The sequence below is a fragment of the Manis pentadactyla genome, chromosome 7, assembly GCF_030020395.1.
Source record: "Manis pentadactyla isolate mManPen7 chromosome 7, mManPen7.hap1, whole genome shotgun sequence".
Taxonomy (NCBI): domain Eukaryota; kingdom Metazoa; phylum Chordata; class Mammalia; order Pholidota; family Manidae; genus Manis; species Manis pentadactyla.
The window spans coordinates 94162977-94187267 of NC_080025.1; the positions used below are offsets into that span (position 1 = coordinate 94162977).

General features: G+C 37.3%; 1 protein-coding gene across 1 annotated transcript in view; it reads right to left on the minus strand.

Moving 5' to 3' along the window:
* The window catches only part of MACC1 (MET transcriptional regulator MACC1), a 65175-nt gene that overhangs the window by 39837 nt on the left and 1047 nt on the right, over nucleotides 1-24291 (minus strand). The gene's annotated exons all lie outside the window — the stretch shown is intronic.

Genomic DNA, 24291 nt, shown 5'->3' on the forward strand with positions numbered 1-24291 from the left:
ACTGGCCAGAGCATCCACAATGGGGTTCTAACTCAGGAAAGCCTCATTTGGTGATTCCTCAGACTGTTTTTCTTCCTTGTTTCCTCATGTCGCCTCTCCGAAATCCCTTGTAATCTAAAAGCATCTTTGAATCTTGCAAGCTCTTACTGCTAACTGGGATTTTTTCCCCCAGTATAAGATGAGGAACTTACCAACAACATTCTAAATAACTCAGGAAATGTTCAATAGAAAAAAAATGCTCTAAACATATAAACTATTTGTTCCCTGTACTAATTAAAAATTGAGATAAATAATTTTAATCAACAAAACGATAATCAGACTATGAATATATGTCTGGTCAGAATGGAGCACCATAAAAATGCAGAATCATATTGAAAAGTGGATAAAATAGTAAAATAAATAAACAGGAACCAGAAATACTGAAAATATAAGATCCTTCTGTATACTTAAATCCACTAGGAAAGTTATTAAAATACTATGTGGAAATTTTGAGAGGATTCACATGAAGGAAACAAAATGTCTAAGGATTGGCTTAAGAGATTTGGATTATTTTGTTTGCAAAAATAATGAACTTATAAAGATTCCTTAGAGAATCTAGTAATAATTTTTTTAAGTATGCATAAAAACATTCATCATTACACAACTTCAATGCCAAAATAAATTGATATAAATACAAATGTAGACAGAATTAAATAAATTATGAAACATCCCTTCATTGTGATATTATGCAGTCATTAAAAATAATCTTGATGAAAGCATGTAATAGCATGAAATATGCTTATAAGACTATGTAAGGTAAGATGAAAAATCCTGAAAAACATGGTACAAAATCAAATGCTTAGAGTGATTACTATCATGTTTTATAAAATCACAGGAAGAGAAGCAAGCCTGGAATGACATTCGAAAGTACTACTAGTACATGTATATAAGGGTAAGAATCTTGATACTAATTTTCATTTCCCTTTTCTATATTTTCCAATGTTTAATGAGAAATATTATTTTATGTAGAGGGGAGCGACAGCCATTGAATCATAGCTTGTTTCTAAAGGGGCATACATTTAAAGTAAAACAGAATGTAAAGGAAACCATAAAAGGAACAACAAAAATTTCTTGAAATTCCACTGGGAACTAATATGAATTAATATTTCATGGCAATCCCTTGAATCCAGCACTCCTTTCACACTACAACACCAGCAACCTACTGATCCTCCCACGATTGCCCCAACCCCACAAACTTCTCTTCCCTGATTCACAGCATCCATGACAAGCTGTGAAGATTGCTTTGGTCTGTTAACCCAGCATGCTTCCTGCATGCTTCCTTCACTCTAAATATTCTACAAGTTTCTTCTACTAACTAGTGGAACCACACCCTGATGAAACCCAACACTCCACCTACTTGTCATAATCCAGAAATCTGCTTGTAGCTGAAGAAAAGTACACAAACTAATCCCAAGTGGGCTCTTATTGTAGCCAGGCAATCTTAGGTCCCTGACACACACCCCTTCCTCTCCTTGCTTGTCAAGTCTCCAATACCCTTCTCTGTTCTCATTTTTAGCTGATGATTTTGCTTCATATTTTAGTGAGGATAAAGAAAGAGCAGAGAAAACCTGCACCTCTTCCTACCAACATATCTTTTGAACTACCTGTAGTTGGACTTGCATACTTAAATTTTTTTCCTGTTACTATGGATAAGCTGTTAGTGCTGCCAGCCAAGTTTCCCCCTCTACATGTATGTAGGTCCCATTCCTGCTCACCTACTCAAAGAAAATGCATCAAAAGTCTCCATCTTTCCTGCATTACCAGTGTATTCCCTTCTATTGCATCTCTCTCATAAAAACATGCTGATACTTTTGACATCTTAAAAATAGTCAACCAGATTTCCATCGTTTGTGGGTATAACAACGAAGCAAAACTGGAGGAACAAAATAGCAGCAAACTCACATACTCCAAGAAAGGACTAGCAGTTATCAAAGGGGAGGGGTTGGGGAGGGTGGGTGGGAAAGGAGGGAAAAGGGGATTGAGGGGCATTATGATTGGTACACATGGTGTGGGGGTGTCAAGGGAGAGACAGTGTAGCACAGAGAAGACAAGTAGTGACTCTGTGGCATCTTCTATGCTGATGGACAGTGACTTCAATGGGGCATGGGGGGGACTTGATAATATGGGTGAGTGTAGTAACCACAATGTTTGTCATGTGAAACCTTCATAAGAGTGCATATCAATGATACCTTAATTAAAACAAAAATAGTCAACCAAACCTGTCTTGACCTTACTTTGCCCTCTAGCTCCCACCCCATTTTTCCTCTCTCCAATTAGAGGAAATCATTTTCACCCATTCCCCACTCTTCCAGAAATGCTTTTGTCAAGGTCACCACCTATAACCCTCCACCATTGCAAATTCAGTGGTAAATTATCATTCCTCATCTTACTTGACCTATCAGTGTTACGACATTTAAGCTTATCTCTCCTTTATAAACAGTCAGATCATTTCACTCAGATCATAGCGTTTGTTCAAAACCTTGCAGCGGCTTCCTTTCTCAGCAATATAAAAACCAAAGTCATATGCCCATACGGTCCTATTTTATAACATCTAGCTCCATCACCTCTCTGAGATCATTTTCTGATACTCTGTTCTCCAAATGACTCCAGCCACACTGCCCTTACTTGCTGTTCCTCAAACATACCAGGCCCACACCTTCTTCAGGGGCTTTACACTTGCTGTTTTTTCTGCCTAAAAATTCTTTCCCCAGATATCTATGGTAACTTCCTCAGCATCTTTAGATATTTACTAAAATATCACCTTATTAATGATGTTTTACCTGGCCTCCCTATTTAAAATTATTAACTTAACATATACTCCTTGTTGCATTTTTCTGCCTTGTCTTTTTCCATACCACTTATAAAAGCTAATAGACCAGACAATCAGATATTTTCACTCTCCTAAATTATCTGCAAATTCATATAACTGAGAACAAATAAATGTCTAGGTTCTTTCTTATATCCACCCTAAGACTTCATTCTAGGAAGCCTGGAAGAGCCCGTTTTTTATTTAGCCTGGTTATCAACTTCAAGCACTAGTTTTTCAAGCTCAACATGAAGTGATATTCTAAATAAACCCCCACTGGCTTTAATAAATAAACTCTTAGCTTGATGAAGACCAGTCCTTTGTATTTCAAAGTGACTTAATAATGAAAGAAGGACAGCTAGGATATAGAACAACTATAAATAAGTGGTAACCTTAAGATAGAAAGATATTTATCCAACTGACAGCCACAGACCAGGTTTAAGGTGGTAAAAAATAAACTGGGACCATTTAATACGTTTGTTCAAATATACATATATCATTTTTGTCTGCTCAATGTAAAAGATAATTATAATCATACCAAATTAAATATTTAGTTTTGAACAGTTTTGCTCTTAGCTTTCTTTATTCCAAACATTTTGATCCTATTATTTTAATTATTTTTAGCATTGATATAATATTTAAAGCCACAGATCAACTAGTAAATTGTTGCTACTGGATCTTGACATTAAATAAAAAGATTTTTCTCAACAAATTTTGCAGAACTGACAATGAAGGTAAGAAAGAGTCAATGCATAACAAATAATCATCCTTCTTTGTTGATTATTTGCTCAAAGGAATTAGCAGAGCATTTTTCCATTCCCACAACCTGCACAGAAAAATCCTAAAGTATGAAAATTCTGGACTATTTCATGGCTTCAAAATGGCAACAAAGCTAAAATGTGTTAGTTTTTGTCAAACCAAGGTGAGTGGAAAGGTTTTCATCACAAGCTTGTTTTCTTAATAATAACCCACTCTTCCATTTTTGAGAGGCTGCCTGGGAACCGTTAATGACAGGATGATCAGCGGACAGTCCTGTGACTTTGCTGTTACAAAATTCAATTTGACACTGACAAGAAAAATGAGCATTACTCCCAATAATGTTTGCTTTCTGCTTTGTGAAAACATAATCTTCCCTTGCAAAACACAACAGATACTGTCACACAAAGCCTATAAACAAGGGAGGGTATTAAAAACTGGGAAAACAAAGCACCAATATTTTATGAATGACTCGCTCAACTTCCTGCCACACCAGCTGCACTAATCTGAACATCCTTTCTTAGTAGACATTTTACCCATATCCGCAAATGACTAGCAATAACACAGCACCAGTTGGATCACGCAGGGTTCCATATGGAAAATTGAGGTCTTTCAAGCAGAGGGTAGTGGAAATCTGGAAAAGCAAAAAGCAGAATGTGAACTAACATAGATACTGAAGCCTTCAGAAAGCAGCTACTACTCCAAGGGCCAGGGAAACAAAGGGAGGAAGAGCTGGTAGAACGCAGAAGCCTGCTTGCTAATGCATTTGTGGGGTGCCTCACGAGATCCTGGAAACACCAAGCAGGACCCCCATGTCAGTTCTTGGACCATGGATAAGGCGTCATGTGGTAGATGTTTGGCAGCTGGCATGAGGGGTGTTGCTCACCAATCTGGAAACACAGCTGAGCCTGTGTTGGTACTGGGACTGCTGACTAGTACCACTGAGCTGGAGCCAAAGCTGCAAAGGGGCTCCACTTGCAGGTGCTGGGGCCGAGGTGAACACCACCGGACAGGGGCTGGGCTGTGTGAGGTGGCAGTGCTTTGGAACCAAGGAAGATGGCACAGAATGAGTCCCGGAACAGCCACAGGATGCCAGAGTCCGTTGCTTTTGATGCTACAGCTGGAGGCCCGGAGGCTGAAACTAGGAGTTGAGCCATTTACCCCCTCCTTCATTTCTCAGTCTCTTGCCTGTACCTTGCATTGACAAGACCTAAATGGAATCTTGTTGGCAATAAAAACCTGGAAAGGCAATTTGTGGGCTATCAGAAGCCTACAGTACACAGAAAAATACAGAAGGGCAGAAATAGAGACTGAGGTCAAGCAGACAAATGGCTGGCATATTTCCTATTTTCTATGCCAATTTTTCGGTAGTATTCATTTAACATAGCTATATCTAAATTTGCTAATGAAAATTTGGCATCTCACTTTTATCTTACAAAAGGAATATAATAATCAATAATTAAGACACAAATAGAAGATGAGGCTATAATGTAATATGCAATATCTAATATATGACCTTAAGTGACCTTACTTAAGCCTTCTATTGATGAAATTCTGATTTTTCAACTTTAATAAAGGCACATTTATTAGGTTTTTACAAGTTACAAAATGATACCTATTTTTTCTTGCTGTCATGAAGCCATATTAAAGTCCTAAACTTTTATAATTCTGTTCAAATTCCAATATATGATGTTATTGAGGGGATAATTTATGCAAAAAGCAAGCAATTAAGGAAAATACATTAGCCTGCGGAAGATTAAAGATGACCTCTAATTCAATTCTTTGCTATTCCTCTCATTGACATTCCTCATGAATGTCAAAAGACTGGCCTTAGTGATTTGCTTGACTAAGAAAATGGAGGAAAAGCAATGTACTGGAATTTCCAAGCCTAGATCAAAAAAGGCTGTGCAGTCTCTGCTCAGGTCTCCTTGAAAACTTGTTCTGGGTGAAACCAGTTACCATGTAAAAAGTCTGGCTGCCCTGAGGCCACCATGCTGGAAAGGCTACATATAACAAAAAACAGTATTTTTCACATATAGATGTTCTGTTCGACAGTACCCACTAAGCCCTGACCTCTAGTCATCCCCAGCAGGTGTCAGGTGTGAATGTGAGTCATCTGAACCCTCTAGACCAGCCCATCTGCAAGCCAAGAACCTCAGTCCATAGCATGAGGAGGAGAAAGCCACCCAGCCAATCCCTACTTAAATCTCTCAGTACCAAACTGTGATATAAAACACTTATTTTGAGCCACCAAGTTTTAGGATAGTTTATTATGTAGCAAGAGATAATGGAACATGGTCTTTCTAATAAGCAAAGACATACACACTAAAGCAAATTGTCCATGTGAAATGTAACCAGGTGGTACTGGCTAATGTAATGAAATCAGAATAGTATTCATGATGCTTCAAGGATGATATAGTCTCATGTCTTACTGATGGCTGTGCAAATTACCACATTATTTAGGGGATCATCTTTGACAATGTGAGGATGATACAAGTTGAACTGATGGCCCCTCATTGTGATGAATGGCTTCAAGGCACCTGGAGGGATCCTAACAATTTATGCTTGTAATTTTGCAACTTTTTTCTTAAAGAGCCCCCTCCCAAGTTGTATACATTTCAGGCCCCACAAAATAGTATCTGTCCCTAAGGAATACACATTTTTGCCCTTCTCAGTAATTTGTATTTTCCCCAAGAAAATAATTCAGGACAGCTAAGTTTATAAAACTCATTATTAGAGCATTACATAAAATAGAAAAATAAAGTGAAAAGAGCCCAAATGATCTGTTATAGATGAATAATTGAATCAATTATAAACTATTAATTCAGGACATAATTACATCTTTTAAAAAAGTAGCTACAAAGTCTCTAACAACATGAGAAATTGTTAATAGTATGTCTAAGTGAAAAAGCTAACCTTGAAAGTTTATATAAACTGTGATTGCAAGCATAAAAATGTAGGTTACAGGTGAAACGTGGAAACAAATTCAGAGAAGTTAAAATAGCTAAGTTGAGGTAATGGTCCTAAGATGTACTTTGTCTTTAATTTTTTTTCTATTCATTTCTCTTCTAAGCTGCATACATCACAGTCATTGATAAGTGATGCATATTCTCTCAGAAATCAGCTCCTGAGGTTTGATGAGATGTCCTGTAAAAGCTGCCGCTACAGTAAGGGAATTGCTATATTGCTCAAAGGTAAGGAAAGCAGGACTGGTAGCAGAGGGCCACTCCTCACTTCTTTGCAAAATGTAATGTGGAAAATTAACGTCATTAGGAAGGTAAACTTAGACTCCTGGGGAAGTTTGGCTTCTTTCTATTCCCCTGTGAGTGGCAAAGTAAAACTGTCAGGAGCCAGAAATCAAAGAGCTGACAATGTTCACCACCCCTGCATCTGCCGTCTTTACACAGGATGTGCCTGTATACACACACACACACACACACACCTTCAAAATGATGTATTTAAAGAAAACATTAGCTGTTATACTGATTTTTTTGGATATTGTAGAGTGGTAGACCAGAAATATCAAGATCTGGAGGCTAGTTCTGGGTTTGCAGCCAGCCAGTTATAGGACCTGTGTGACTCCTTGCTTGCTGGGCACACGTAAAATGGAGGAATTTTCAGGATGGACAAGACCCCATCATCTGACTCTTCACAAATGAGATGGGGTCCATTTATAAAGCGGGGAACTTGTGACGCCACACTGCTGAGTGGGTTCTGTCTTTTTTGTATCACAGTTTTAGATCATTGAATTTTAGATGATAAAATTTCAGCTGATGGAAAGAACTGAAAAGGAGGCCAGGCTCTGACGTGCAGCTCGGTGGTGGCACAGGCAGGGAACCGAGCTCTCCTCTTCTCCCAACCTAGAAAACAGTACGACCAAGTGATGCCCTCTCCCATGTTCTTTCTTCTCAGTTTTTATTAGAAATGCAGGGACAGACATTTTAATCCAGCCCTATGACAGCAGTACAAAGAGCCTCTGAAGCAAGCCTCATTCTTTTCACTGGATCCTTGGAAGCTGACACCCAACTCACCCAGGTGCTGGTGAACGCCAGCTCAACCTCTGGGCTCCTCTGGCCGAGGTCCAGTGGGCAACTCTGAGAGCAAGGCCGTGCCAGGAACTTTATTTCCACACGAAACATCATTTTGCTGTCTTCAAGAACAATAAGGAAAGGCTGCCTTCCAGACATGTCCTCAGCATGTGAAGAATTTAAAGTGCCTACTGCGTAGTTTCTATCAAAAGCCATGCTGACACTCAAAGTAGCTATGTGAACCGACACAGCACATGGTTCTTCCAGTCTTACCCTAAATCAAATCCACTCAAAAGGCAGCTTTAAAAGGAAAGTATTTGCTTCAGCCTCCTATCAAAACGGCCTCTGCAGAATGATAACTTAGAACTACTTCCTTGGTTTTTACTTGTGGCAAAGATGAGATGTGAAATTTCCTATTTGAAACTTCTTTATATTTTTATAGAACTGTAATGGGGGAACTTGCCCATTATGTTATCATATAAAGCCATGTATAGTGAATTTTGCTCAGCAGTTGGGAACAGGAGAAATGCCTTCCTCCTAATCTTCATGTTTTGTCTTATTAAAAAAACCAGTACTTCTCATGCCTTAAGTTTTGCCTTGGCTGCTAGAGAAGCTTAGGCTGAGTTTTTGCACATTTGTAGTAACTTCCCATATCCCTGTTTTTTTGTTTATTTTTTTGTTTATTTGTTTAATATAATGTTCAGCCTCCTATCAAAACGGCCTCTGCAGAATGATAACTTAGAACTACTTCCTTGGTTTTTACTTGTGGCAAAGATGAGATGTGAAATTTCCTATTTGAAACTTCTTTATATTTTTATAGAACTGTAATGGGGGAACTTGCCCATTATGTTATCATATAAAGCCATGTATAGTGAATTTTGCTCAGCAGTTGGGAACAGGAGAAATGCCTTCCTCCTAATCTTCATGTTTTGTCTTATTAAAAAAACCAGTACTTCTCATGCCTTAAGTTTTGCCTTGGCTGCTAGAGAAGCTTAGGCTGAGTTTTTGCACATTTGTAGTAACTTCCCATATCCCTGTTTTTTTGTTTATTTGTTTAATATAAAACCTCAAGAACTACCTACATCAGAATCTCTTCCCTTAACCCACCATACCTTGTCATTATTGTATGAGGCTTAGTTTTTATCATTAACTTTTTTATTTTATTGTATATATATTTTTGTGATTAGGTACTTCAAATTATATTGGGGAAAGGCAGTGTATAAACATATAATAACATTATTATACGTATATGCGTGCATGTGCTGGAGGCAATGTATATTATTATTTATTATCATAGAAAACATATCTTTAGAACTGAAAAGACCTTAGCAATAATTTAGTTGAATGGTTTCAAAGATAATTCTCTCTGTGGAGAACCTATTTCTTCAAGTGAAATATGTCAAAAACTTAAAGAAATAGAATTGTAAAATAAATAAATAAAAGCAAAGTTCATCTGGTTGAAAGGTAAGGGGACAAAAGCCCACTGCCCTCACCTTGCTAGACGCCCTTCCACTGTAATGAGGAGCTCTGGAGTCACCCCACAGAACTCGTGGTTTTCCATGGCACACATTTAAATACTATTGGTCAACTTCAGCTGCCTTATGAATATAGAAACTGAGGCTTTGAAGTTGTGAGTGCTCTAAAGACACTTACCTAGGTGGTGATAGATTAATACCAGATCTCAGGTTCCCTGACATCCAGATGTTTATTTTTGTCACAAGAAGGTCAATCCTAATATTGGCTTAAAATTAAAATTGTTGTGTTTGAAAGGCTTGAGTGATTTTGGATTTGGTTAAAAATTAAAGAGAGCCTGAGATTTTCTTAAACTCAACAAGGCAGCAAACACTATTTTCTCTCTTCAACTCTCCTCCCAGGTCCACCCAACACAGGGCTGCTCTCTTCTTTTCAGGTTTGCCTTCAAATGGTTCGGCTTCTTGCCTCTTCCCTATACAGACATAATGGATCTAAATTTTTGACCCTCTGAGTAAAGAATCATGTGGCCCTGCGTTATTTTGTATATTAAATAAGCACAACTAAGACAAAGATTCTGTGGAATCTCAGTGACAACTTGTTTTTCTTTCTTGGTCATTTTAAAATGTTGACCTGATTTTGATTTTTAACATCATTCATATCAAACTATTTGCCCATTTAGTAAAACCTGCACATATTCTTGGGTGCCCACTATCAATGAACTGAAGAATTAACTAATTTGGGAGTATGGCTTATTTTACACCTGTCTCCAGATGAAAACCAAGAAATTAGATCATAACTGCGTTATGCACTAGGTTTCAGACAAACTTTGGGTATATCATGGAATATTTTAAAAGCCATATTTGAGCTGCAAAGTTAAAAGTCATGATTCTTCACACTCAATTTCAGATGAAACGGAAAAGTTTTAATCCAATTTTGATCATCTAATAGACTTAACACCATGGCTTTTAGGAGAAATGCTCCCAAAGCTACCAGTTATTGTTTGTTTTCATTTCTATTCCTCACAATATATAGGCTTATTTTGTCCAGCAGACTATATAGGCAATTTCATTTATAGAAATATTTGTTTAATAAAACCATTTCAGGATAAACGATTTCAAAGGTCATAAGAAGAGAACACCACTCTAAAGTGGTGAAGCCCTGAAACAGTCAAGTCATGAGGGCAGACGATCTTCCAATTACCACAATGACTTATCCAGGTAAAGGAGGGAGTAATAGGAAGGTATGAAGTTTGGTGTTAGCAAAAGGAAACCTCAAGAACTACCTACATCAGAAGTTCCTGAGGGCATGGGACACCCGGGACATGGAGGAGGGTGGCAGGAAGAGAAGCAAACCATTGCCAAAAAGACATTGATCAAAGCCATGTCTAATTCCCTTTTCCCAGGACTGGGAAAAACCTGGCACTAATTAGACTAGTGCCTAAGTAAAGTCCCAGGGACTTTTCTGAACCAGAATTAGGCACTGGATCCAAATGCAGCATGAGAGATCAAGAAGGATAAGGAACAAAACATATCATCCTAGTTTAGGATGTAAACAATGAACAAGATTGCCAGAGACTAGAGTTTAATGGATGTTAGTCTCTGAGTGGGCATAAGTGGATAAAAGGGGGTCAGTGGACCAATGTAAACATTTAAGCCTTATCCAGACAAGAAAGCATTTTTGTCCCGGTTCCACACTTTGATTATTCAATTTGATAAGCTCCTGAGGTCTGCCTCTGGTCCTGGCCTCCATTCTGGGGTTCTCCATTCAGATCTCAGCCTCATTTTTTATCTCTCCAGTTCTCTTCTAATGAAGTAAGATTTTTATGACGGTTTCCAATTTGTAAGTCAAATTTAATATATAATCCAACTAATTCAATCAGAAGAATAAATCCCATATGCACCAAGCAGCCTTGATATAGAACAAATCTTTCAAATGAAAAACAAAATAGGACTAAAAAATAATAATCTGAAATGGCAATACAATGAAGGGTTCATGAAAAAGAGAGATTTATAAGGACCCACTAAGTCCTTTGTCCACATAAGTTTGATGATGAGACTTGCAGAGAGAGTCTTTTCTAAATTATTAAATATTCTTAAATACTTTTAAAAATGCAAAGTCCTCTATAAAAACTAGGTCCTGGGTGAGTTATTATTCTGCTGGCAGTAAGAAGGGAGGATGGTAATAATAGTAATTTGGATTTATGGAGGGCCTGTTATCTTAGACACTTGTATTTTGAATGCCAGCTTATTAATTCTCAGGACTATCTACAGAGAAAAGTATCCGATGCTGTTAGCTCTTTTTGCAGATAAGAAATTAAGACACAGATTATGTAGTTTACACAGGGCTTGTGCAAGAAAGCTGGGAGTAGAAGGGAAAAATCCTTAGCTATGAAGGTGGGAATGTGGTCTACAGATAAAAGTTGGCAGATTTGACCTTCTCCTGTCCAGTTTCAAGGAAAAAATAGGCACCATCCTAGACAAAGCTATCTGAGGCCAGAGGGAATTATCCAGAGAAAGGAGCTGGGGTGGGGGTGGAGTGTCAGAGGCAGAAGCTCAACCCAGGAAATACCGGTAAAGGAAAGAGGTGAAGGCCTTGGCTTGCCGGGCTCAATACAATGGACATTCTGGCATCCTCATGGCCTGAAGCCATCCTCCTGCTCCAGCATCACTTGCCCCCCCCCACCCTCCAGGGAGATCATCACATAATTATCAGGAAGCAATCACTTCAGACCTGCTGTGAAATAAGGATTAGAATGAAGGGATAAGTATAATTCCTCAAGTGAAATAGGAAGCACACAGTGACAACAGAGCATTTCACAACATGAGAATGAAACACCAAAATGAATGAAGAGGAACTTACAGAGATGAGTCAAGGGTACATAAAGTGTCATTCAAAAAGAATACCGCAGAATCTACTTTGATGCTTTGCCACCTTCTTTTAGTATTTAGCATTTAATATTTTAAAAATAAATCTTATTTTTATTTTAAAACAATGTTTAAAATAAATTTAAAAATAAGAAACACTAAATGTTCTATAAACTGAATCAATAAGAAAGTTGTAAATTATATGTATTTTCATAAAGGAAAAAGTCTTGTGAGCAGAGTTTTAAAGCAGTTGCAATTTAGCCACATCCTATGCAATTATTAGCAAGACAGAGAATAAAGGAAAGCAAGTGGCAGTACCATTTGCATGTACACACACACACATACATACACACACATACACTCATTTAAAAGATTAATAGACATGGACAGCTACAGATAAACAAAAAAATACATCTCCTATTGACAAACACTACTGAGTTATATTTCAAAATAATAATAATAAAAACTGAAGAAAAAACACGATGACATCCAAGAAAGAAGAGATTATTGAGAGACCTCTGCTATCAACATTGTCAGTTAATTTATTGGTCATAACAACAAATCCTGGAATTGAAAGTAAGTTGTTGTCAAACTGGAACAGGCAAAAGTGCATAGGTTAATTACAGGGAATTTCAACTTTAGGAAACTGCCAGACTCAACTCAGGACAAGATCGAGCCCTGTAATTGCATAAGAAGGAAGCTGAAGCAATGCTCTCAACCATCAGTACCTCATTTCTTTTTTGCCTGAGCCAAGAGAAATATTCCCATTGACGCATAGTGAGGTTTCTAAGACATCTCTTGCCATTCTAACCTAGAAACATGAGTGCTCTCCAATACTGCACGTTTATAAGAGCCAAGCAATATTTTCATGCCCATCCCATTTCTAAGCAGAGTGGATATTCAGTGAAAACACCCAGATACCATATACTGGCCAACATCCATTTGGATAGGTCATTGTCTGTGTCACATCCATTTTTAATATTTTTCATTTCACTCCGCATCCAGGAAAGTGTCAACCTAAGCTTACCCAGGTAGTTGTTCATCTCCTTTCTAAAGTCATCAAAGATGATTGGGTATTATTTGGCAGGATGGATTTATATTTTTATGTTTATTCATTTTAAAATATATATTCTAAAGAAAGAGAAGTGGCACTTTAGTGCCAATATTAATGAATAAAATAAAAAGTGACCTTGATGGGTACTGGTCAGTCCCAGAGGAAGGTTGACACAGTTTGCAGTGATCACAAAAGAAGTGACGAAAATAGTAACTAGGATCAAGAAATTCAGGAGGACAGGAGAGGCCTTTCAGCCTATCTGCTCCAAGGTATCCTGTAATGTTTATGAAATGAATTCTGAAGATTGAGCTATTTGGGTTCAAATACCAGCTCCACACTGGAGTTGTAGGGAGAGAAAAGGCAGAGAGTGCCTCAGGTAAAAGGAAAAAGCAGCAAGTAGTTCAGAAAGGTGGGCCACAGCGGTGGGCCAGGGGCAGAGACAGGAGACCGGGGAAGTGGTGAGAGGAAAGGCTGCTGGGGCCAGCGGGGGCTTGTTGTGAATGGCTTTAGAAGACATCCTGAGGAACTTGAACTTCAGCCCCCCTGAAAAAGAAGACACAGAGGAGTTTATATCAAGGGAATGGCAGGATCGATCCCATTTATGATTTACATCTTAGAAAGACAGAAAGTAAAAGGTGGAGCAGAACTGGAGATTGGGAGAGGTGGCCGTGGCCAAACTAGGAAAGTGGTCATGAGAATGGAGAGAAGTGGCAGAGACCAACTCACTTCTTGTCTTGCACTCCTGAGCTCCCTAGCACTGCAAGTCACCCCTAGAAGTTTGGCATTCAAGATGTCCTTAGATTCCATTTTTGAGCTTCAGCTCCCAAGGACAAGTCCATGCCCCAGTTGGACCTCCATGGCCTCCCCTAAAGGAAGGGTTGGCAGGGAGGGGGGTTTCATACATTATTTTCTTACTGTTAATTATCTTAATTTTCTTTAATTGCTCTTGCATTTCCTTTCCTCATACAACAGCTATCTCCCACACCACTAGATGTCTAGTGTGAAGCAGTAGTTTATTGGCTTTTTAAAAGACATTTTTCAAAGCAACACATAGCAAATTTAGTCTCAAATCATCTACACATACCCAAGTCAGTGAGTAGTGTTTTAGAAACCATATAGAAGTGAAGGGATAATACAGGTAAGTTCCCTTGTTTCATATTTTACTATTGCTACTGAAACGATTACTATTTATTTAGTCTTTTAGTTGAATCTGCCTCTGAATAAATTTTATGGGTTGTAAAATGGGAAGTATTAGAAGTTAGAAACAAGACTATTTTCCACCAATAGCAATGATACAGAGATGGGCAAAGCCTTCTTGCCTTAGGGATTTCTAGATTTCACAATATTCCCCAGGTATTTTTAAAAAATAGACTGAAACCCATTTTATATTTTATACTTGTTTTGAGGGTCAACAAATATGGTTTAGAAGAAAGAAAATGGGACCCAGCATCAAAGAACTCAATCAAGTTTCTGAACCTCTCTGATCTTCTATTTTTTTAATCTATTAAGTCGGAAGAATAATTATACCTTTGCCACCATGTTTTTTGAGAATTAAATGGTTTAATGTCTGTGGTAAAGACCAAAAATTCTATGATTTGGGAAATATTCTCTATGTACTGTGTCAAAGCAGGTAATCAAATTGCCACATGTAGCTGTTGCACACTTAAAGTGAGTGCAGTGAGGAAATGAATTTTTAATTTTAGTTAGTTTAAAATTTAAAAGACATATGTGGCTAGTGATTACCATATTGGAAAGTATAGCTCTAGAGTACGATTTTAGTTTCAATTATTCTTACCACAAATTAATTAACTCTGCTCTGGAAATTCATAGATGAATATATTGTCCTTGTTTAAAAATGTGTATCTTGTATGTAGGCAAAGATAGGTATGTAACCATTTGAAATACAATTTGTGAGATGAATCAGAATTGCAATTGTAGTTTCATCCACTACTTTCCTTTTAAATTGTATTCATTGATAGGAGTTTTTTCCAATACCACTGGTGAAAATTCCCCAGTTGGCCCCGTGTCTCTTCTGGTCACCCTTAGACTTAAAGAAAATCCTGTGGTTACTTTAAGTTGCAAAATGCAGTTTTGATTCATAAATTAAAATGCCCCATCCACTATTTCCATCAGCACACCATTCTCCATTCTCTTTTTCTGCCTCATTTCTGTTCTCAACAGGAATCCAATTTGCAAGTTCCTGTTATGAATGCCTCCAAAGCTGGAGAACAGGGAAGGAAAGGGAGAAATAGAACGTATTTACTCTACTGGTATGACTGGAAGCTGGTTTTGCCTCAACATTGTTTAGTGCTGATACTGTGCGTGTGCAGACACTGTGCGCAAGTGAGCTTTGGGGGAATCTGCTAATGAAGTTTATGATTGCACCACTTGTGAAGTGAGCAATGTATCTAATTCTTCCATCAGCTCTGCCTCCCTCAGCTCTGGTTTCCTGGCAGGAAAACACATCAAGCTTCCCAGGAGTGAGCAATGAAGCCACTTCCTCTAATCTTGAGGTAAAAAAGTACCATCTCTCATTTCTACCCCTCTGCACTGGGTGAGCTCTCTGAAAATCATTCTCATAAAACCCGCTGTGTTTTTTTTCCTTTTAAGTTTCTTCATAACCTAGAAACGGGTGAGGAGCTCAAGAACTATGAAAATATTGCCAACTGGGATTTTAGTCAGTATCTCTTTTTGGTATCTAAAATCAGTTGTCTTAGAATCCTAGTCAAATTTTCCAATTTAATATCCTGTTACTGTGCAAAAAATGATTGCTGCAGCTGTGTTAATCGTAGTTAAAGACTGGAAATTACATAAAAATCGTCACTAGAAAACCAATAAGTACATTTTGGCATATCCATAGTCATTGTGGTAAAAAAAAAAAAAAGTGGTATCTTTATATGCAAAGATATTGGTCAATCACCAAACTATATGAAGTAAAAAAATGAAGAGCACCAGACACTCCATATGCTTAGGGTATTTCCTCCTGGAAGAACTCAAAAGAACCTGACTGCCGTGTGTGCTCCCAAGGAGAGGAGGACTCACAGCTGAGAAACCGGAAACCTGGTGTGTCAGCTTGCTTTTCATTTTCCATGCTTTTATATTATATGAATTTTTTATTGTTGTAAAAACTACTTTAAAATTTTCTTTAATACCTTTAGTGACATATTTGGATACATATTAAAGCCTCTATTCATTGCTTAATTTTTAAAATACTATCTTCAAGTCTTTCCATTTGCCATAAAGTCTCTAATACCATTTTTTTTTTCAGCCCTGACATTCTGACATAGTTGCGTATAAATCCTAGTCCAAGTGAAACGTACTTCCCAAATATTTATAACGTCAACTTTTGGAAACCTGAATGAAACGTCAAAGGTGGAATAAATGAGTCTATATTTTTCAGTAAATAGAAGAGTGCTAGCAAACACACTTTCTTTTCCCTGGAAATACAGAAAAATAGTTTGGATAACATAATGTAAGTTTGTGAGCTCCATGTAAATATGGAGGAATGAACTTCTACACCTGGAAAATGATGCTTGCTTGATTCTTGATATTAAAAAACAAGTAACATTTTTTGCTGTATTTTCAGTTTACTAAAATTATCCAAAAAAAAGCATGGCCCAGGAGACGTGCTCTTTCTCAATTAGCAAAGAATAAAGAGATTCCTCCTAGTTTCTTGGTCTAAGGATCTAGAATTAAATTTAGGCTATAGGTATCAGGGAGAAAGTTTCAGCAAATTTAAAGTAATGGACATATGAATTGATATGTGAGTTAATACACTTTGTTCAGAATGGCAAAAAATAAAAATGGGGAGAGAAAACTGCATAAAGTTTTACATTTGATAAATTTTCACAAGGTCAAAACTGGCTGGTACCTAGTAATATAAGCTTGGCCATAAAATATTTTCTGTAACTTCAGACAGAAAGAGAAATTGAAAGCTATGTTACAGAATTAAACAAAGGTAAGTAATTCCATACAAAAAGAAAAACAAATTGAGAAGAAAATAATAACTAAATTACAATAAATATTCTAAAAACGTGTTTTCCCGGAGAAAGCAGGAGCTGGAGGAAGCCGGATCTCAAAGGCCTTCCTTGGTCCTCTCCCCGCTTGCACTGCCTGCAGCTGGCCAGGTCATGACCTCGCCTTCCAGACACTCAGGCCTCCTCTGCTTTCTCAGTTAATATCTTAGAGGTTTCCCTACTACTACTTTGATCATTCATTCCTTCCCTGGGTTCTTTGGGGCTCCACCTGTCACCTCTTTATTTAAATATTCCCCACATTTTTCTCGTTTTCTCACATTGGATCATCTCTTTGAGCTATTTAAGCCTTCCCCAGGCTTCCAAATCCCACTGTTATGGGAAGATCATAGTGATCTTTGTCTCTAACCTAGATTTCTGCCCTGAGCTGAGGAGCCAGTAACACCCACCTTCAGAAGTTCTCCATGTGAATGCTGCCATGCCTTTATCCAATAAACCCATAAATACCCCAAATCAGTATATCCAAGGCAAAACTCATCTCTCCTACCTTATTTTCACCAACAAAAATGCTTCTTTCTTTTCCTGAACTCTGCCTTTATTGATGGATTCACAATCTTCTCTGTCATAGCCAGTTAAAGCCCATCTGAACTCCATCCTCTCTCACACATCACATCCACCTACTGACAGGTCCTACTGCCACAGTTTCTGACCAGGGCCATGGCCACTGCCCTGGGTTAGTCCTGATCTCCCTTCCAGAGCTTCAGTCCCCACTCCACTGCACTAGTCTTCCACTTTCTCATCTCTTCCTTACGCCATTCTACCCACTGCCACTAAAGTCACCTTGTTGAAACACACATCTAGTCGTGGCACCTGAGTGTGTGTCCCTGCCACTATACTGGAACTGCTCAGGACAGAACACCTTTCATTTTTACTAGGCCTCACTGTGACATGGACACTTTTAATTTCTGGCTCCACAGGAAGTTCTCCTTTGTCTTCACTCACTCTGCCCTCCCTTGGGTTTCCTCCTATTTCCCTGGTCTCTCTTTCTCAGTCTCCACTATAGCTCCTTCTTCCTCTAATGAAGCCTGGATGTGATTGTGTCAGAGGGCCCTACCAAGAGCCCCATGCTCTTCTCCTGGTGCTGTCCTTAATACCTCTGGGGGGTCCTGCCCACACCCATGACTGTAGCTACACTGAGGGACTGCTGTCACCACCTATTCATCTCCAACCCATTTGCGCTCCTGACTCCAGACCTGTCCAACTGCTTAAGCAATTTCTCCATGTGGATGGTCACAGGCATGTCACAGTCCACTAGCCTCGACTGAATTCACTTATCCTTCCTCCCAAACCTGCTTCTCCTGTCTTCCCTGTCTAAGGGAACAAAACACCACCATCCACTCAGTTACCTATGTCAGAAATGGGGAGGTAATCCCCAATCAAGTTCACCCCATTTCTGTCCCCCAGTCACTGTCCCTAATTCACTAATTTCTGCAAAATTAATATTTCTAAAGCCTTCTGCCACATTCCGTCACTAATATGACTTCATTTGTGCAGGCTCTCTTTTTTTCTCACCTAGACTTCAGCAATAAATCCTACCTGATCTACTGCCTCTAATCTTTTTTCACAGTATGAGTAGAATGATCTTTCTAAAATTCAAGTTTCAGTAATTCAATTTCTTGTTAAATATCTAAAGGCTTTCTTTCTCTTGTATGATATGGTCAGAAGTTTTAGTGGGTATTATAACCTATAATTCAAAAATTTATCTTTAAAATAATCAGTATGTCCTAAGATTTTTGTACAATAACATTCAATGTCACACTATTTATAATAGCAAATATTAGAAGAAAAATATATTGTCAAGACTAGAGGAGTGGTTAAATTACAATGTCACATATAAATGAGCAATTTAAAGTTACAGAAAAATATATAATGATAAGGAAATGTGTAGCATATTGTTAAATAAACTAAATGATCACATAACACTTTTTGTAAATTATTCATTCTTAGTATCTATAATAGGCATAAAAAGACTAATAGGATATATATACAAATCTTAAAAATGTACATCCTCATTAAGTATGATTGTGGTTCTTGAGTTTTTCTACAGTGAACATGCAATACGTCTGAAATCAGAAAAAAAAAATGCTGTTTTATAAAAGACTAAACGGGGTTGTCAAATTTCTTCAAGCAATTTCCTTTACCCCAAAAAGCATCTTGGTCTGTCTCCCACCATTGTGCTCCCTGTCCCTCACTACCCTTACCAACCTGAAGCAGACATCTCTAGCCCATGCAAACTCCTGCCTTACTTCTCGCATTGTATTATCAATTTTATATATTTGTCACTTCTGTAATATGAGCTCCCTCACCCCTATATGCCCAGCATTAAGCAAAGCACAGGTAGAATAAATGTTTACTGAATAAATAACTGAAAAATGCCATTCACTCACAGTGACTCACATTGAGTCCTCACTGCCTTCAGAATGAAGCATACACTCCTTAGGCTAATATTTGAAATCCTTCATAATTAGAAGTAACCTATCTTTTCAATCTTATTCTCTACACGTTTTTGCTCCCATTTCCCCAAAAACTACATCTCCAAGCACACCTATATCCCAGAACTTAGCTCAGTGCCTCACACATAACCGATGCACAGGAATTATTTGTTGAGTTAACGACTAGGTAAATTAACTTTACTAAATATACCTTGTACTTTTCACTTCCTCATATTTTCCAAAAAAGCTACTCCCTCCATATTTGCTTCTTCAAATTCCCTTCTTCTGTGTCTGAGGCTCAATAAAATTCAATCACCTGTAGGAATCATTTTCCAATCTTTCTAGGTAAAATTAAATTCTCCCAACTACAAATATAGCACTCATTTGAGACTTCTCATTACTTAGTTATGCTCTTTTGATGCTATATAAGTATTAACTAGATTCTGAACCTTTGAAAGTTAAGAATCATGATACTTTGGTGCCTCTCTCCCAGTCTGTTCCCACCTGCTCTTTCTCACCTGTTTTGGCTGAAATAAACTGACTAGACACAAAATGTACCACCCTTACATAGTATTAATAAAATACTTCTGTGAATCAGTTTTCCATCCCTAAAATTGGTGTAATATTATTATTTGCCCCAAAATTATTAAGTAAAATGTAATTAAAGTGTTTAGAACAGTATTTGGCATGTAGTAAGCATTCAATGGTGTGAATAGTTACTATCAAAATTATTATTGTTAATGTAGTTAATACTAAAGCAGATGTCTGTTAAATGGACAAGTCAGTCAATATCTCATATCACAGGCTAAGAAAAAGGAAGTTGATTTGAGATCAAGTTTTGCACTATATTTTAGAGATTGGAGTGTTCCAAACATATTTGAGACTCCCAGACGTCACAAGAGTCTGCATTTCAGTCATCCGGAGAGATCATTTAATTAGAACATCTTAGATACACAAGTGTGTTGAGAATATGAAGAAACAGGAACTCTCATTCATTTTGGCAAGGAATATAATGTGGTATAAATATCTTGGAAAGCAATTTATTATTATCTCATAAAATTAAAGATGCATATGCCTAGGGCTCAGTAAATTGATTCCTAGAATATTCACTAGAGTAATTCTTACATTTGGACACACTGGCATGTATAAAAATATTTATTGTAGTGCTATTGATGATAGAAAAAAACTGGACAGCTATGAATAAGTGGTGTTACAAGAATCAACATGGATTGATCTAAAAAACTCAATGAGGAGAGAAAAAATCAAGTTGCAGATGAGTACTTAACTGTTTATATGAAATTTTTAAACATTCAAAACAATATTATATACAGTTTATGGATATATTCACATAGTAGTGGAAAGAATAAAAACATAAAAATAAAAATAGATAAGAGAACACAAACATACAGTGGAGAGAAAATCTACAAAGCAAGGATCATAGGAACCTCTGAGGTGGTAAAGAGAGGATTAGGATCAGGGAGAACATTTTATTTTTTTTTCTAATTTCTAATATTTAATTTGTTAAGCTGGGAGATGAGTACACATTTGTTTTGTGATGTTTATCTTTAAATATCTACTATGTATTGTATGTATAGAGAAACATCTAAATTAAGTGCTTTTCCTAATGGAAAGAGAAGACAAAATTGCACTTTACTATTCCTGGATATTAAACTGGTGACTATTCTCCTGGCTGAAGATGAAGATGTTTTGGTTTATTCTGAGAAAGGACCCTACAGAGACCCTTGACTCATCTCGAGCAGAGCAGTTGCTACAGTAATTAAGAGAGAACTCCCAAGAGAAATAAAATCGTGGCAGGAGACAGCCGACCTGCTCTTCCTTCTTCCCGTAGCTAGAAACCTGAAGATTCTCTTCCTTCCTCCTGGGTGGGCCAGAAGGAAGAGCAGGGCCAAACTGCACCTTATTGAGGGAGGTCCTTGCTGTCTCCATGTCTCTGGCCAACTCTCGTGACTCTCTAGAATTTCAGTCCTATGTGATTAACAATGCCGTTTCCCTTTCCATTGGAAGGTCAGCTCATCTCAGCGTCAAAGCAACTGAAGTACAAAGGATCATTTCCCCCACAAGAATTAACTTCTCTTTTGTCTCAGTGTTACTGTCATTCTCTCAGGCCACCAAACTTAACAATTTAAGAGCATCTTGGCTGTCCTCTAATTATTGTTGTTATTACTTAATTTTCTTTTTTTTTTTTTTAACAATTTTCCCATCCCTTTCTTCTCCAATTTTATTCTCATCACCTGTTATTTATTCATGCTCAGATCATTAAAACCTATTTACAAAGCCCTCTCTCTCCATTCATGTCCTATGCTCTAAGCCACCTATATGCCATTCCTTGGGTAATCTTACTAAAGCACAGTTTTCAACATGTTGTCCCTGGGTCAGGACCCTTTTGAACATTACCATCTAGAAGCTGAAGTCCAAATCCCTTTTATAGCTTCCAAAATCAACCTTATTCCAGCACCACTGTCCAAAACTTCCAGGATATCCTCCATAAAACAGTCAATATCCTTCCTTTATAGCTAGACAAAAATGCTATTCAATTTCACTTCCTAATTTTTGTACTTAACATACCTCTACCTAAATGGTTCCCAAACTCCAGGTCTTCTGGCACTGCTTCATGATTTTTGCATTACCAAGTACCATCTGAGCAAATTTTTATTTAACAGTCTCTGTAAATCCACTCTCATTTTAGCTCAGATTAAGTCTTTTAAAAGCAAATATCTATCAGCACTATGATCTATTGGAATCAATAGGAGATAACTATAAAAATAAATGTTACTCTAGAAAGTTATAAGTAAATACCTTTTGCTTGCTAAAATCATTAAACCTGTTACTTAATCTATTGTTCTTATAAAGGAGGATTAAACAAGTATTAGAAGATTTTAAACAACATATCAACAACAAAAAACTTTGCTCTTGAAAGATTGAAAGTAATTTGACATTATACTAATCTTCTCACTATATAACTCAATGTGATTGAATGTCTAGTCCATATATTGCCTAAAATAATTTCACCCTCACAAAGTAATTGCTCTAGGTGAGATACTTTTCATCTTTCTCTGATTTTAACTCTGCACATCCTCCCAGGCCTGGTTAAAGCTCTACCACTTCCCAGAGTGTCCTCTTGATATTCAGTAAACCATGACCTCCCCTTGCCCTGGCATCCTTGGTATGTGTCTCTTCATTCCACCCTGCTTTTGACAAACTAATATACAAGTTTTTGAGTTTATTTTTCTGGTTGATAACAATTCAAGCAAAGATTTACAGAAGCTTCTTTGTAATCTCCTGATACTAAGCATCAAACCTTGTAAGAAGTCAGAATTAACCAACAGTGATGACAGAAATGACGTGTGTGATGGATGGATCAGCACTGCCTCCCTTTAGCTATTTATGAATATAGCATGTATGTCCTCTAGTAAACCAGAATCCCCTCCAGGGCTATGTCTCATTCACTTCTCGCACCCCAAAGCCTGCCCAATGGGAGAACATTGCAGGACTGCTAGTAGTTTTTAAATGAATAAACGACACTTCTTGGAGAAGGTAGACCATATAGATGGCATTCAACAGCAAAAACAAAGTTGCCCTTCTGGGTAGTGTACTGTGTTTATCAAGTGCTTCCATGGCTTCCCTTCTCCTGTGTTTTCATGCTAATGCTACCCCTGAACTGGTTGGCATAGCTCCTGAGGGGGTTACATTTATATGGTATATCATGGCAAAACTGAACCCCCTTCACAGATATTGGTTGTTACTGAAATTGATACTATTGAAAGTGTTTGATTATCACCAAATATGATAGGGGATACTTAGTATTTATAGACAGCTAGGCATGAGTGTGGTCTTTCAAGAAAATATTTTCCAAAAGTTCAACAATGACATGCTTTCATGTTTAAAATCAATTTAATTCCAAATTGTCCTCTGTCCTTCAAATCAGGTAATACATTTTAATATAACTTGGGATTTAACAGATCCTGTTCTGATGGTCTTTATTATCTCTAAGACATAGACACATAAAAATAAACTGTTTATAAATTAGCTAGAGGGAAAGTAAAAAAAAACTAGAAGAAATAATATATTTGAGTTATATCTAAAGTTTTCAAGTTAGTTGTAACTAATTGTTATAACTGCATAGTTCCTAGATTCCATACTTTGCCCACAAAATCATCTTAAACATCACTATTATGAATTAGAGATAATCACATAATTAAGTTATGGAGGATATAAAAAGAATTTCACTAAGGTAGAGACAACTTTAAGAATGTACCAGAAATTCATCATTATCACCATTAATTACTGTTATGTAAAAATAAGACACTAACAATATCAATCCTGGAATCAGACCCACTAAAAATGGACTTACACATTTTTTAAGGATTCAGAGACATTTTAAAAAGTGGAAGGCACCAGAATTTTCACTGCATGTTCTTTGATGTGTTTTTTTAAAGGTGGTAAAAAATACATAATATAAAATTTCCCTTCTTAACCACTGTAAGTGTGCAGTTCGATAGTGTTAAGTATATTTATATTGTGTCAACCACTCTTCAGAACGTTTCCAAATTGCAAAACTGAAACTCTGTACCCATTAAACATTTCCCATCCCTCCCTGCAACATCTGGCAACTACCATTCCACTTTCTGTTTCTATGAATCTGATTATTCTCAATACCACATGTAAGTGGAATCATACAGTATTTTTTGTCTCTTTAATTTGTTTTTGAAGCTGAATTGAAACTTAATTAGGAAAAAGGCAAGTTTATCCTCCATCAGTTATTGTCCACTCATTTAGTACAATGC